This window comes from Stigmatopora nigra, chromosome 7 (assembly GCF_051989575.1).
Source record: "Stigmatopora nigra isolate UIUO_SnigA chromosome 7, RoL_Snig_1.1, whole genome shotgun sequence".
Taxonomy (NCBI): Eukaryota; Metazoa; Chordata; class Actinopteri; order Syngnathiformes; family Syngnathidae; genus Stigmatopora; species Stigmatopora nigra.
In genome coordinates this window covers 10,580,354-10,593,118 of record NC_135514.1, presented here as the reverse complement: position 1 = coordinate 10,593,118, position 12,765 = coordinate 10,580,354, and the positions used below count along the sequence as shown (strand labels likewise).

Below are 12,765 nucleotides of genomic sequence, written 5' to 3'. Positions count from 1 at the left end.
TCAATGCGCTGGCTCATTTGAGTTAATTGGAATGTGATGCATCAGGATACGCAAGAGTGCCTGTTCCTAAATCCGAAAAATCAAAAAGCAACAAAGCAAAGCGCAAAACCCAGCACGGTTTGATGTCGAACAAAGATTACTACGTTTGATGGCCACGCATTTAAGATGAAAGCAAGGCGGGTGATAGCTCGTGGGCTAATTAGACCTCAAATGCGACTCGGGCTTATCAGTGTTTAAATGCAATTGGTCGGGAGAGAAGAACAGACAGGGGAGGCTGAAATAAATTTGTAAAAAGCAATGGGACTAAAGCTAGAACTTTTTGAAGACACGGTAGGGTTTTGAAATACATTTTCTGCTTTTGTGAATACAACTCTGTCATGGCTAATCCAATAAACACAGCCGTTCTTGGAAGCAGTAGAACTAAAAGACGCGTTAGAGCAGAATTCTTTTTAAGTAAAATGAAGGGCAATATACACTGTAGTGTTGCCTTATCCAATGAAACAGACAAGCCAGACTTGTCAATAACCTCTGCGCTAAACATGGAAAATTGGTTAATGTCGTATATTTTCTGGTGTCTGACTATTTTTTTAAGTTTCTAAAAGAGGCAAAATTATTTCTGTGTATAATTGATGTCAGCACTGTAATGAACTGCTCAAAAAAGTTAAAATGAGTATTTTTTTTCATTACTTTCTGCGACAATCCCATAGTACTGGCGCTTTTTTTTTTAGACACTGGCCTCAATTAATCACTTTCGGAAACATCTCAGCTTTTAATTCCTATTTAATGAGATATTTTGTGTCCAAATTGGGAACATTGAAGCAAATATGTGTTTCTCTTACACAGTAATTCACAAAAATTGAATTTCACAGTGGTTAACTGGTCGTGGAAATGCTTGATATTCCGATAAACACTCAAATATCTCAAAAATGTCTGTTAATATTGGATTGGCCGGTGAGTAAAGGATTTTTAAGGATTAGGGGAATAATAATAATAATAATAATAAATAATAATAAATGTTATTTGGTAGACTCACAATCTCTTGGACATGTTTTCTCTGTGTCTGAATGGTTTGAATAGCAAAATGCCATTGTCATCCATCAGCACATTCCTTTCTCTTCTGCTTTAAGGTGACATTTTCCAAACTCTCAATGAGGTTGACAGATTTTCTTTTCTGGCCATGTTTATCCTCCCAATTCAGGCAGACTGAGTGTAGAATACTTAAATCCCGACTCACCCCCGTTGGGTCATTCATTAGCCACGCGCTCCATAATACTTAAGATTGTCCAAAGTCTCAAAAGATGGCAAATATAAAAGAACACAGCCTGCATTTTGATCACGGCTGTGTGAGCCACTGCATTTCAATTTGGGCTAGGAAAAGGGAAAGACAAATTTGCAGTACTGAGGTTGGGTCTTAGAGATTTGTGGCTATATGGGCAAATGTTTGGTACTTGGTACTTGATACATGGATTTTAAGTAATGTGATGTTTTTTTTTGCCCCTTGATCAGAACAGATAAATTATATAAATATGATGCAAATTCTAGTTGAAGTTTTCTAGTATTTTTGTATAGCGGACCATTAAAGCCTCGGTGTTTAAGGAATTCGAATTTGCTATCCATTATTTACTGTTTTGTCTATTAAAGGCTCCCTTTGACGTGTTTGGGGGTGATTTACTGAATTAAATAGATTGGACTTTGCTGAATTTAGTCCTTTTCTTAGCAAAACAATCAACAAAAGCACAACAAACAAACCCAGTTTTAATTGTATTTCGCTATTGGCCAAAGTACTACTCCAACCTAGTGACAGCACTATGTCCTCTCCTGCATTTTAATAGTAGTGTGCTGGAATTTTTTTGGGCTGATATTGAATTTTTATATATATTTTTTGCACAAAGTTGAGTTAAGCGTATAAAACGTTTATATTTTTGTTAAATATATACATGGTGCTTTATGTGCACATTTAAGTCTTGATTGAGTCTAAATTCCGCAAGAAAACTGAATTGCAGTCTCTCCCTGGCTTCGCTTACTTTCATCATTGCTGGCAGATTAAGTCAGCGACAACGCTTTATGTTTTTTGGGTACAATTGTCGGTTTCTGTCTGCCGTCGCCTTCTCTTATCTGTATGGGACAATGGCTGCTCTCTGTGGTTACTCTCTAGTAAGAAGCCCGGCGGGTTTCGTCAGCGTTTAAAAGGAGACGGCTGGAGGATGTGCAGATAATACGTTACCGCGGTGATTAACAATTTGAGTCGTCAAGACAAACGCCGCCTTTGTGTGGGTTTCCTTTGAGCCCCGCGTCAAAGCTTCGTAAACATGCGGCTAACCTGCTGAGAAAAGTTGGGGGAGATGGACACACCCACTTTTTTGCTTTTTGCCCAACATCAATGACAACATGCATACCAAGGATTTGTTATGGCAATGTAATTGACTTTTTCTTGCCTTTCAGTCATAAAAACTAGCAGCCAATTAAAACTGTCCACCTAATAGCCATCCATTTGGTTATCTGGGAACTTCCCTTTACCCAACCACTACATTCAACACTTCAAATCATTCCCAGGTCAGTCAGGAAACAGTCTAAGTAATCTCAAGCATTTCCTGGGTTACTCTAACTGGCATGAGCACACATTACCAAGAATTTGCTCACGCGACAAACTCATCAGCTGCCCTAGTCACTTCACTTGGCTCCTCTCAATGGAGAGAAGTAGCGACTCTACTCTCTGAATTAAGCTTACCCAGAACCCATCCAAGGGAATTATTCTCAGCCACTCGTATCTTGTTCTGTCACGACCTACAACTCATGACCCTACATTAGAGTAGGAACGTAGATCTACTCAAAAATGGACTAATTCCCGGCAATCTCCCGCTCTGTTCTTCCGTGATTACCGAACTCCAACTACTCTGGAATTTCAGTAGTTTACCCGGAAATTCAAGGCATACAACCTCCCTAAATTCCAGAAATCCCCCAAAATTGTCTATGCATTTTTTTGAAGATACCATTTCAGAAAAGTACCAAATTTCCAATTGAATTGCCCTGAAATGCACACCATTGCTACGGCTTCCGCCATTTTGATTCAATTGCACTATAAACTGGAAGAATTCGGTAACACCATGATTTGTCTTGTGCGACTTCAGCACAAATCGATTTCTGCATGAATCGCATTCATTCCCGATAAATTCCCGAATTGAGACAAGGGTACTCCATAAATGGGGTGGACAGAAGTTAACATCTCTGCAAAGTTAAAGACACCTAAACTTTGTTTACTCAGGATGTCGATTTGGCTAAAAATACACCCGAATCAGAAAAAAATCTAATGATGCAGATTGCCGCTTAACCCTCTCGTATCAGTGCTTATCGCGCCGCTTCCGTGCACACATCAAACGGCGTCACACACCGTTAGCACAACCCCGTCGGCATCAATAATGAATACATCTGATCCTATGAAGTGTGTTTTCATGCACCCGGGCCACTGATCTCATTGTTCCGCATTCTGCAACCTCTTCTTTATGCGCTCTACAATATTACCTAATCTTCTCCACCTCTTCAGCAACATGCTTCAAGTCTGGGGGTGTCGGGGTTTTGGTCTGGCACACTATATACGTAAATATGTGTTTGTGTGTGTGTGTGTGTGTGTTTGCTGCTCAAGTTTAGTCTTGGCAATCAATAGCATTTTTACTGAAGGACACTTTGGGACAAGATTGGAGCCTAATTTCAAACTGGAATGAAAGGTGACATGACAGAAACACTTGCTACTCAAGGTGAAAAGCTTCAGGGTGGTCTACACAAGAACAAATGCTTTTTTTGTTTATCTGACGGCCAGGAAAAACATGGCTGCCATTAGTTCACGGGCAATTGCTTTACTCGAAAGAGGGTGTCACAATAATGTGAAAGCGAAAAATCGATATGCTGTCATTTTATATCCTCATTTCAACCATTTGTTTGAATACTTTGTGTTAAAAATCGAGTATTTCTTTTTGTATTACATTTCCCAGTTTAAAAGTATTATTTTTATATGAATCATGTAGCTTTTTAGGATCAGTGTACATACATTTTCAACAAAGATGCTTTTAATTTAACTAACGTCATCATTCATAAAGATGTTAAACATGTTTTTTTAAAAAGCTAGTACAAACAAGGTGTTTTTTTATTATTAGAAATAATTCTTTAGCTCTCATGCTTTGAGCCTTCAAGGTAACAACAATTATGGAAGAATAACAGCTTGCCAGCATAAACAAGACGTGCTTTATATCTGATCCAATAATTCAACACCTCTATAATTAGTCAATGATCAAAATAACTGTTCAGAGCTGTTTGGAAAATATCACCAGGTATCTTAATATAATTCTTGTCTTCTTCCCTGTCTAGTGCACACATATGCTCGGATAAAGTAATAATCTACCATCAAATTAAAATGATCATATCTCCGGGTTTCTGTTGTTTATTGGTGGCAAATTAAAAATGCGAGAGAATTCTGGAGCCTCACTTTCCATTCATGTTAATAGCCCTCTTTGTGAAATAGTTTATTTTCTGCTTTCCATGTGTTTGAGCAAGCTGGCTTGATGATAACTTTATATTTTTTGGTCATTCATCGTTCCATGCTGTGTTCTGTTATCTTTATGATAAGTGAAAGTACGTCAACCAATGAGATGATCAGGATTTTGTATTGTAATTATCATAATCCGATGGTCTTTGGTCACAAAGCAGAGGAGGCAGGGGAAAATATTTCTCTGCATTTGGTCTTTAGTAACTTCAAACCAAACCCCATTTTTGGGTTTAAACATAATGCGGGGCGAAGCGCATCCCTTAGAAGAGTGTTTCCCAATCTTTTTTTAGCTGCGGCACACTTTTTCTATTGGCAGAAATCTCAAGGGACGCCTCCATTTGGAAGTCTTTTAATTTAAAACTATGTCGCCTATATTAACAATAGTCATTGTCATCAAAGTTATATCAACAGGAGTCACATAAACCACCAAAATGATCCCAAAATCAAATATTTTACACTGACCTAATGTCACCAAAAGTTGATTTCTGCGAAATCATGAAAAACTTCTGCTTCTAGCAATGCAGAAATTGTATCGTACTGGTTTTAATTGCACTTCTCTCCAAATATTACTCAAATCTCCCAATTTTACGCCCAAAAACTGTGCTCAAAAAGACTTTTCGTCGCCAAAAGTTGATCCCGTCGAAACCTAACAACTTCCCATCATATTAGAGGAAAAGGGAACAAAATGGCTATTCTATAATTTAACGTTGATCATGTTTTGATGTTAACCTTATAATAGTTCAATTTTAACCTTGCTACATTAATGTAAATTTTTCTGGTTGGGGAACACTGCCTTATAAGATCAATTATCCCATTTTCAAGGAAATTTGGCAACCCTAATAAGCAGTAACAAACTAGCTTATAGTACTACACAGTCCAAAGTCCTGATACTGTGATTATACCAAGTAATGTCAACAAAAAATAATGTAAAAAAAATACATTCATCTGTAAAATGAACATATAAAGCCTTTTTTTTCCCCTATTATATATAAATATGTAGCAGAAAACCCCAAAACTCTAAGCCTATATTTCAGGAATTCTGCAACCAAAAGTGTATTATTGTGTTCTATCAGAACTCTTGTCTAAGTTGACGGTTCATTGCCTCTCAAACATTTTTCATCAGCGTTGATATTTGGTACCGATGTACCACAATGAGCATACGATACATCCAATTTTTCCCACTAATAAACACTGCCTCCGGTAAACAAACCAGCACACTTTCCATATAGGTGCGTACACAAGTCATTATTGAAGGTTTAGCTGGCGCTCAGCAGTCAGTCAGGCTTCACTCAGAGGAGTCAGCTTAAGGGCTCATTGGAGTTCCCTGAGGAGACGCTAAACACCGGCCGCCGCTCAAATCCACCCGTCGAGCCTTTTAAAATATTCAGTGCACATTCGCTTCCATTTTTAATAAGGCCGGGAGCGAAACACAGAGTAGGGGAGGGGGACGAAGCAATGAGGGGGGAAAAATGAGGGAAAAAAGGGGCTCGACAACAAGGAGAAGGCAGGATTTAGTAAGGAGGAGAAAACAAGTCTGTTGCATTGATTTCTTGGCATTTTGGCACCGACCCTGATTTGCCTGGAAAAGGCACAGATATGTCAAAGATAGTTAAGCGAAGCGACTGTAGGGGAAACACAATGGCACACAAACACAGTGATGAGAGAGTCACAATCATAAGCTCACTAAATTATATTTGTCCAGGGTAAAAATGTGGAGTACACAGGCATGATGATGATCATAAAGTCTTTTTTTTTCCTGGAGATGTAAACAAAGTAGCCTACAAAAAAAAAAACGGATTGTCTTTGTTTGCAATAAAAGCAGGCTGTGAGATTATGGGAACTGTGCTTGCTTTTTACGGGATTGATTTAAACATTATAAAGGGAATTCGGAATTTAACCAAAAGAGTAAATAGCAACACTAGTTTACGTTGAAAAATGGTTCATTGTGGTTTTTTTTTCAAATAAAAGGATAGTTTAAGAGGGAAAGTATCGAATTGCTGTTGTATGTGTGTGTGTGTGTGTATATATATATATATATATATATATATATATATTAGTTATAGATATATATATATATATATATATATATATATAAATATATATATATATATATATATATATATATATATATATATATATATATATATATATATATATATATATATATATATATATATATATATATATATATATATATATATATATATATATATATATATATATATATATATATATATATATATATATATATATATATCTATATCTATATATATATATATATATATATATATATATATTATATATATATATATATATATATCTATATCTATATATATATATATATATATATATATATATATATATATATATATATATATATATATATATATATATATATATATATAAGCAAAACACTTATTCATTTATATATTTATTCATGTATTTATTTATTAACTTACATATTACCTTTCTATTTATGTCTAAAATGCCTATTCTATTTCTGCATCCTCACTCTCTTGCTACTGTGACAATCAAATGTCCCAAATAGGGGATGAATGAAGTTATTTTATCCAATCCAAATAGTACCCTCAAGGCGATTTAAAATGAAGGAATTTACTGAATGGAAGGATCGTGGTTTATGGAAAACTAAGGATTTCATTGGCAACACAATTTGCTCTGATCCCCTTCCTTTTTTTGCACTCAGCATGGATGAGTTTGGACTGGAATGCCCATTACAACAATGTCCACTGATGCCATTTTGACATCCAGGGAAAGCAGGGAGCAGGTGGTAGCATGGTTAGTCAGGTGGAGCGGAGTACAGAATTACCAAGACGGAGGAGTTGACGTTACAGTGGAGGGTGACACCCCACACAGGTCAAAGCGTAAGGAAAAGATCAGACACGTACCGTGAGGATGAACAACATTTGTGACCCCTACCTTTGAACTCCCACCGGTGCCGTGCAAGTCCCAGCTGGGAGAGGATAATGAAGTTCGATGTAAGCTCGTGATCCCACACTGAGCTATCAAAGAGGCCAACTGATGTGTTGGTAGCTTCCACTGATGTTGTCTACGGGAGCACCAGGGAAATGTGATTACAGGAACATTTGCGGCCCACATCTGGCATAAGAAGGTTTTGGGAGTATTGATCGTGTAGCTCGAGGCAGGACTGGCGTCTCCTGGGTCTCCAACAGCCTTAAACGGCAGATATTAATGTCAGCTTTAGGAGTTGGATTCCCGCCGCAGTTATTTAATCAACTCTAATGAACTCCAACATGCGCTTCCCAGCTACTCCTTCTAATGACATCAATACCAGACCAGGATGCAATGCACTTAGGGCAAAAATTACAACCACAACAATCAACAGTGGCTCTTGGATTGTCAAAAAAAAACGAAATGTGCCGTACAGGGGACAATACAAGGCCATGATAGGTCATGGAAATGTCTCAAGATTGTTTGATTCTTGCAAGATATCTGACAAGTCTGACATGTAATGCCTTGCCATCTGGGTGGTAGAGTAAGGAAATCTAAATATTGTCCATTCTAGGACATTTTGGCTTCAGTTTTCTTGGAAATAGAAGACTTTATCTCACTAGTTTTCTGCTACATGTTAATCAAAAAGAGGTTGGAGGAGCACAATTAGCTCAGATGATAGATCAAGGGTTTCATGGTTATTATGTGTTGTTTTATCTTGATAATTTTGGCGTAATTACTGCAACGACGTTGCAATGACGCGCTAATTTTAGCGTCGAGATAGGTGAGACCTGATATTTATCAAGGGGGATAAAGTTAGCCATGTAACTAAGAAATATAATTGTCTTATTCTGATCATAAGAGGGTTTCAAAGTCTGCATATTTGTAATGTTAACTTCACGGCAGGAATGTTTGACCAATGTTTAACTTATTAATCAAGAGGACAAACATCCTTATGTAAATAACAACCACAAAAAAACCCAATTGTCTCATTTTGATCATACAGATTAAAATAACAATTTCCTTCCTTTTAAGTCACTTCAAATCTTTATCATCGATTCTTTTTCTGGCCGTTTGGTCTCGTAACAAGTAAATTTACTGACAAACTTTAGGTGAGTAGAAAGTTTTACAACCCTAGACAAAGTTCCTACATTTATTGCTTCAATTTAATGTACATCGTGCTGCTCCTTTCCGTGTCTGCTTTGGCCATTTGTGGCCAGTATAGAAGTAACTTATGGCTTTACGGTGCACACGGCGACCCAACCGCGTATCCCAGTAGCCATCTTCTACCGAGTAATGCATCAAATTTGTGAGCCCATAACTCACACCAGGCCCAAAGAGGCGTCCAATCATCAACACTTGAAGGCAAACAAAAGCATACGTGCACATTGCCACGCCAATCAAGTAAAACACCTCTCTTGGGTGTTCTATTGTGGCCGTGTCCACCCACACGGCGACGTGCCGTTGAATGCCGATGAAGGAAAATGTCTTCCTTAACGAGCCTTTAAACTCGAGTGCGGCAAACGCGCCCACGTTTTTTGTTGACTTTCCAATGGTGGCTTGGCGAAACCAATGCAGAGAACGTTACGACTTGGCCTGTCGTTAATCAGACGCCCGACGAGTTTGAGTGTGAAGGGGTACAAAGATGGAGCGGATTTTTACTGTTGAGCGCCGCTGGGTGTCACAGCATGATCATAGGTAGAAAGAATAAACAAACAAAAATGTAGTAAATACAATGGAAGTTGTAATGAGATTGGAAAGGTTCCTGGTGGTAATTGTAAAAAAATATATATATAAATACGGGCAAAAATAAGAGTGTTGTGACTCCTGCTGTTTTGCACGCCCATGTAGAGTAAAAACATACTGTAATAGACGCATGTTAAATAGTTTTAACCTGTCTATTGTTTGAGCTATGCTTTGATTAAATGAAGTCCTTCAACTAAAAATGGTGCCAAGTTAATATTACAAATATTAGAGTTGAATTGAAAAATAATTTTAGACCAAAGGTCTTGTCCTTTTACCTTTTTGGAAAAATGTAAATTGGCATAGACGCTCAATCCAATTTCACATCATTCAATCGCTTCCCGCCAGCCCTCCGTTCTAAAAAGGAATTGGACATCAATTTCGGTCAATGCGTTTTTCCAATTTATATATACATATATATTCTTACTTTCCTTAACTACCACACATTGGAAAAATCTAAAACTTGTGTTAACAGGGGTTACTTGTAAATTATATTTCTTTGGTTTTCCTATTTTATTGAAAAATGTCCACATAGGTGGATGCCAGCTATCAATGATAATTTGATCCTTTGTTTGCTTAAATTAATAAAATGTTAATTAAAACAAAATTACAAGGAATATTGACAGAATTACTCTGGTTATTTCCCACAATAACATTTTTTTTTGGTCTTTATATACATATTTCTCATTATAGAGTTAAACTCATTGCTTCACATTAGTAACAAAAGATGTCTAATGCATTTAAAATGGGTGGACTGGCACAAATAGTCATGTTTCATTGCCATTTTCGGCAATCTATTTTGACTTTAAATTCATGGAAAAGTACACTCACCCCAAAAAATAAGTAAATAATGAAGTTTAGATTCCTGAAAGTTCTTCTTCCAAGCAGTAAGCAAGTATTTGTATTAAATGTCTTGCCAGCAGTGAATGAGCTCATTAGCCGCCGCTGTCAAGAGACGTTCCTTATGCCGCCCATGCACTTTTAATGCCGTCTTCTTCCGTTACTTTACCTCCCACACATCTTCCTCACGTCCTTTTTCCCGTCCTCAGCTCCTCAGCAGCTTACTTCCTCCTGCGTAATAACTATCTATTGACAAATTCCTCAAAACTGTCAAATATCCGACTTGGAAAAAACACTTTTTAAGGCTTCAAACTGTGTCCACGCTGTAGTAAAGTGAAAACAATTCCCGACTTAAGATGTCGACGCTCAGTGCCGGAGTAGCAGTAACAAAAAAAAAAATACAAAACGTCAAGAAGATTGCAGTAATCTTAACTATTTTGACGCGCTCGGGTACGGAATGTCAGGGTTGGCCTTGACGCTTCATGTTAGAATTCTTTAGAATTTTTTTTGACTAGTTGAAGTGCTCATCTCTGCACTTGAGCAAATTCAATCGATGTGATTGTGCTACGTCCTGATGTGGTACAACTGCTGTGTTTAGCGACATTTGACACCTAAATTCAGTTAGCGTCTCGCTAGGGAAAGCCTTTGGCGCTGCCCTCAAGCAATGCAATCTTGTATCATCACATGTAAACGCGCTCAGGCGCAAATGATACACTAAAAAGTTGAATTCCCCAACACTTGACACCACTTTAGGAGGGTAACAGCCCAAGCATGATACTATAAAACCATCAGAAAACTACGAGGCAGACATGCCCGTCGCGTAATTGGCCATTATATACTTTTTTTTTTTGCCAGGGAACGGACCGAGGCTCCGTTCCTGCACCGAACGGGACGTGAGGGAGGACGCTGCCGATTGAGCTCGGCTGAGTGCCGGCTAATGAGGTGAGAGTTCTTTCCAGTCAGAGGTTGTAGGCCAGGTAAACGTAGCAGCTGCTCGTCTTCGATGGCTACGGGGATCTTAGAGGGGGGAAAATAGCAGGTTGGCCGTTTAAGTGGAATTGAGACGAGGGGGAAAATGGTATACTTTTAACTCATGGACTGACATTGATGGCGATGGACAGCCAATCCATTTAAACTGGGAGGGATGACAGTGCTCATTTGAAGAGTAAGTCCTCATCAAAGAGTCATTAAACGGGATCGTTTTAGGAGATTTTGCATGAATTTAGTTGTTAGGGATAGTTGACAGGGATATTTGTAAGGCTAATGAATGAAAATAACCCTCTTACTGGAGTAGATGAATGACTACAATTTTATGAGGGAGTATGAGTCCGAACTGTTTAAGCCTTTGCTTTGTTCGCAAAGTAATTAAGGGATGCAAGTTCAACCTATTGTGAAAGCTTCTCAAAAACCTCGGGATTATTATTAAAAGTGAAGAATTTTCAGCTGTTGAAAGAGTGAGAAAAGCAGTCTGGGTATCAAGCCAGTTTTGCTAGATATGGGTGTGAGTGCATGGTTGTCCGTCTTCTTGTGCACTATGATTGGCCAACAAAAAATTAGAGGGAACATTGCCCGTGACCCGTGGATAAAGTAGTTCAGAAGAAATAAAATGCGCCCCGTGACAGATAAAAACAAGTCAGTACTTGCTATTCTATAAAGCTACCAAAAAACAACAACTAACATACTAAACTTGAAAGGTATTTCCGATATTGGTGTTGTGGGACTTTTATCTAAGCCTAATGGTGTTTGTTCTTCACAGGGGAAAAAAAACAAAACAAAAAAGAAGAGAGATTAGGGACAGTCAGACAAATGGACTTTAAGTGGATGCAATGTCAGACTTGTCAGTTCTATCAAATAAAGTTCAAAAATATGTAAACACAACAGTGTTTGGTTTGGATTTAACCTTGGGCCATGACAACATAGATTTCCTTTTGTTCTTTGTGCATACTAAACCTACTCCAAGTTTGCGTCTTGAAAAATATATCCGTCTTCCACCTGTCATCTTTTTATCCCTTGGGCTATACAAAGAACTTATCTCTATTGTCAGTCAAATCCTATTGCGTATGTCTTCCATCATCTGTATTGCAAGCCAATTTTACAGTTTTATTTCATCACAATAACATTTTAAGTAGGGGTGTAACGGTACATTAATCTTTATTCATACTTCGATTAAAAGTCGTTGTATTGAATTCAATCATGCAGATCATAGTCTCTCAATTAGCCATCAAAATAGGATTTATCCACTTAGGGTGACTATTTATCATCTCTTCGTAGTGCAATATTTGGTTCATTTGACTTGTAATTATAAAAATATGGTATATTTTTAAGAATAGCAAAAAATGGCTCTCATCGTTTGGATATACTGTTTTGTTAAAAAAAATATTTTTGTTGAAATGGTTCAGCAAAGTACTGGTCTAAAAGGGTTGTGTTAAATCTAAATATATTACTGTGTTTTTCATACTATAAGGCACATCGGATTATAAGGCGTAGTAATCGTAATGGTAGTAGTAGTATTAGTAGCAGGAATGTGTTGTACATCCACAAAATGGAGCGGTAGTATTAGTTAGGAGTTGTTTTATACATTTTATATGTCAACTAGTGCTAAAGGGAATTTCCTACAATGATTACGCATTATAAGCCGCACTGAGAGTACTCAAGTATTTTTAGTTGCGCCATTA

The 12,765-nt window shown here is 37.5% G+C and overlaps 1 protein-coding gene and 1 long non-coding RNA gene across 5 annotated transcripts in view; one reads left to right on the top strand and one right to left on the bottom strand.

Moving 5' to 3' along the window:
- Nucleotides 1–10,489, bottom strand: part of LOC144199463 (uncharacterized) — a 51,628-nt gene extending 41,139 nt beyond the window's left edge. For 2 of the 3 annotated variants that reach the window (XR_013326915.1, XR_013326916.1), the window contains exons 1-2: nucleotides 10,082–10,489; nucleotides 7,475–7,729 (exon numbers count right to left, since the gene is read on the bottom strand). This is a non-coding gene — a long non-coding RNA (uncharacterized LOC144199463). Of the gene's footprint in view, nucleotides 1–7,474; nucleotides 7,730–9,528; nucleotides 9,608–10,081 lie in introns of all 3 variants that reach the window. The other variant, XR_013326917.1, reaches the window with a different exon arrangement.
- Nucleotides 1–12,765, top strand: part of LOC144199461 (nectin-2) — a 111,495-nt gene that overhangs the window by 84,347 nt on the left and 14,383 nt on the right. The gene's annotated exons all lie outside the window — the stretch shown is intronic.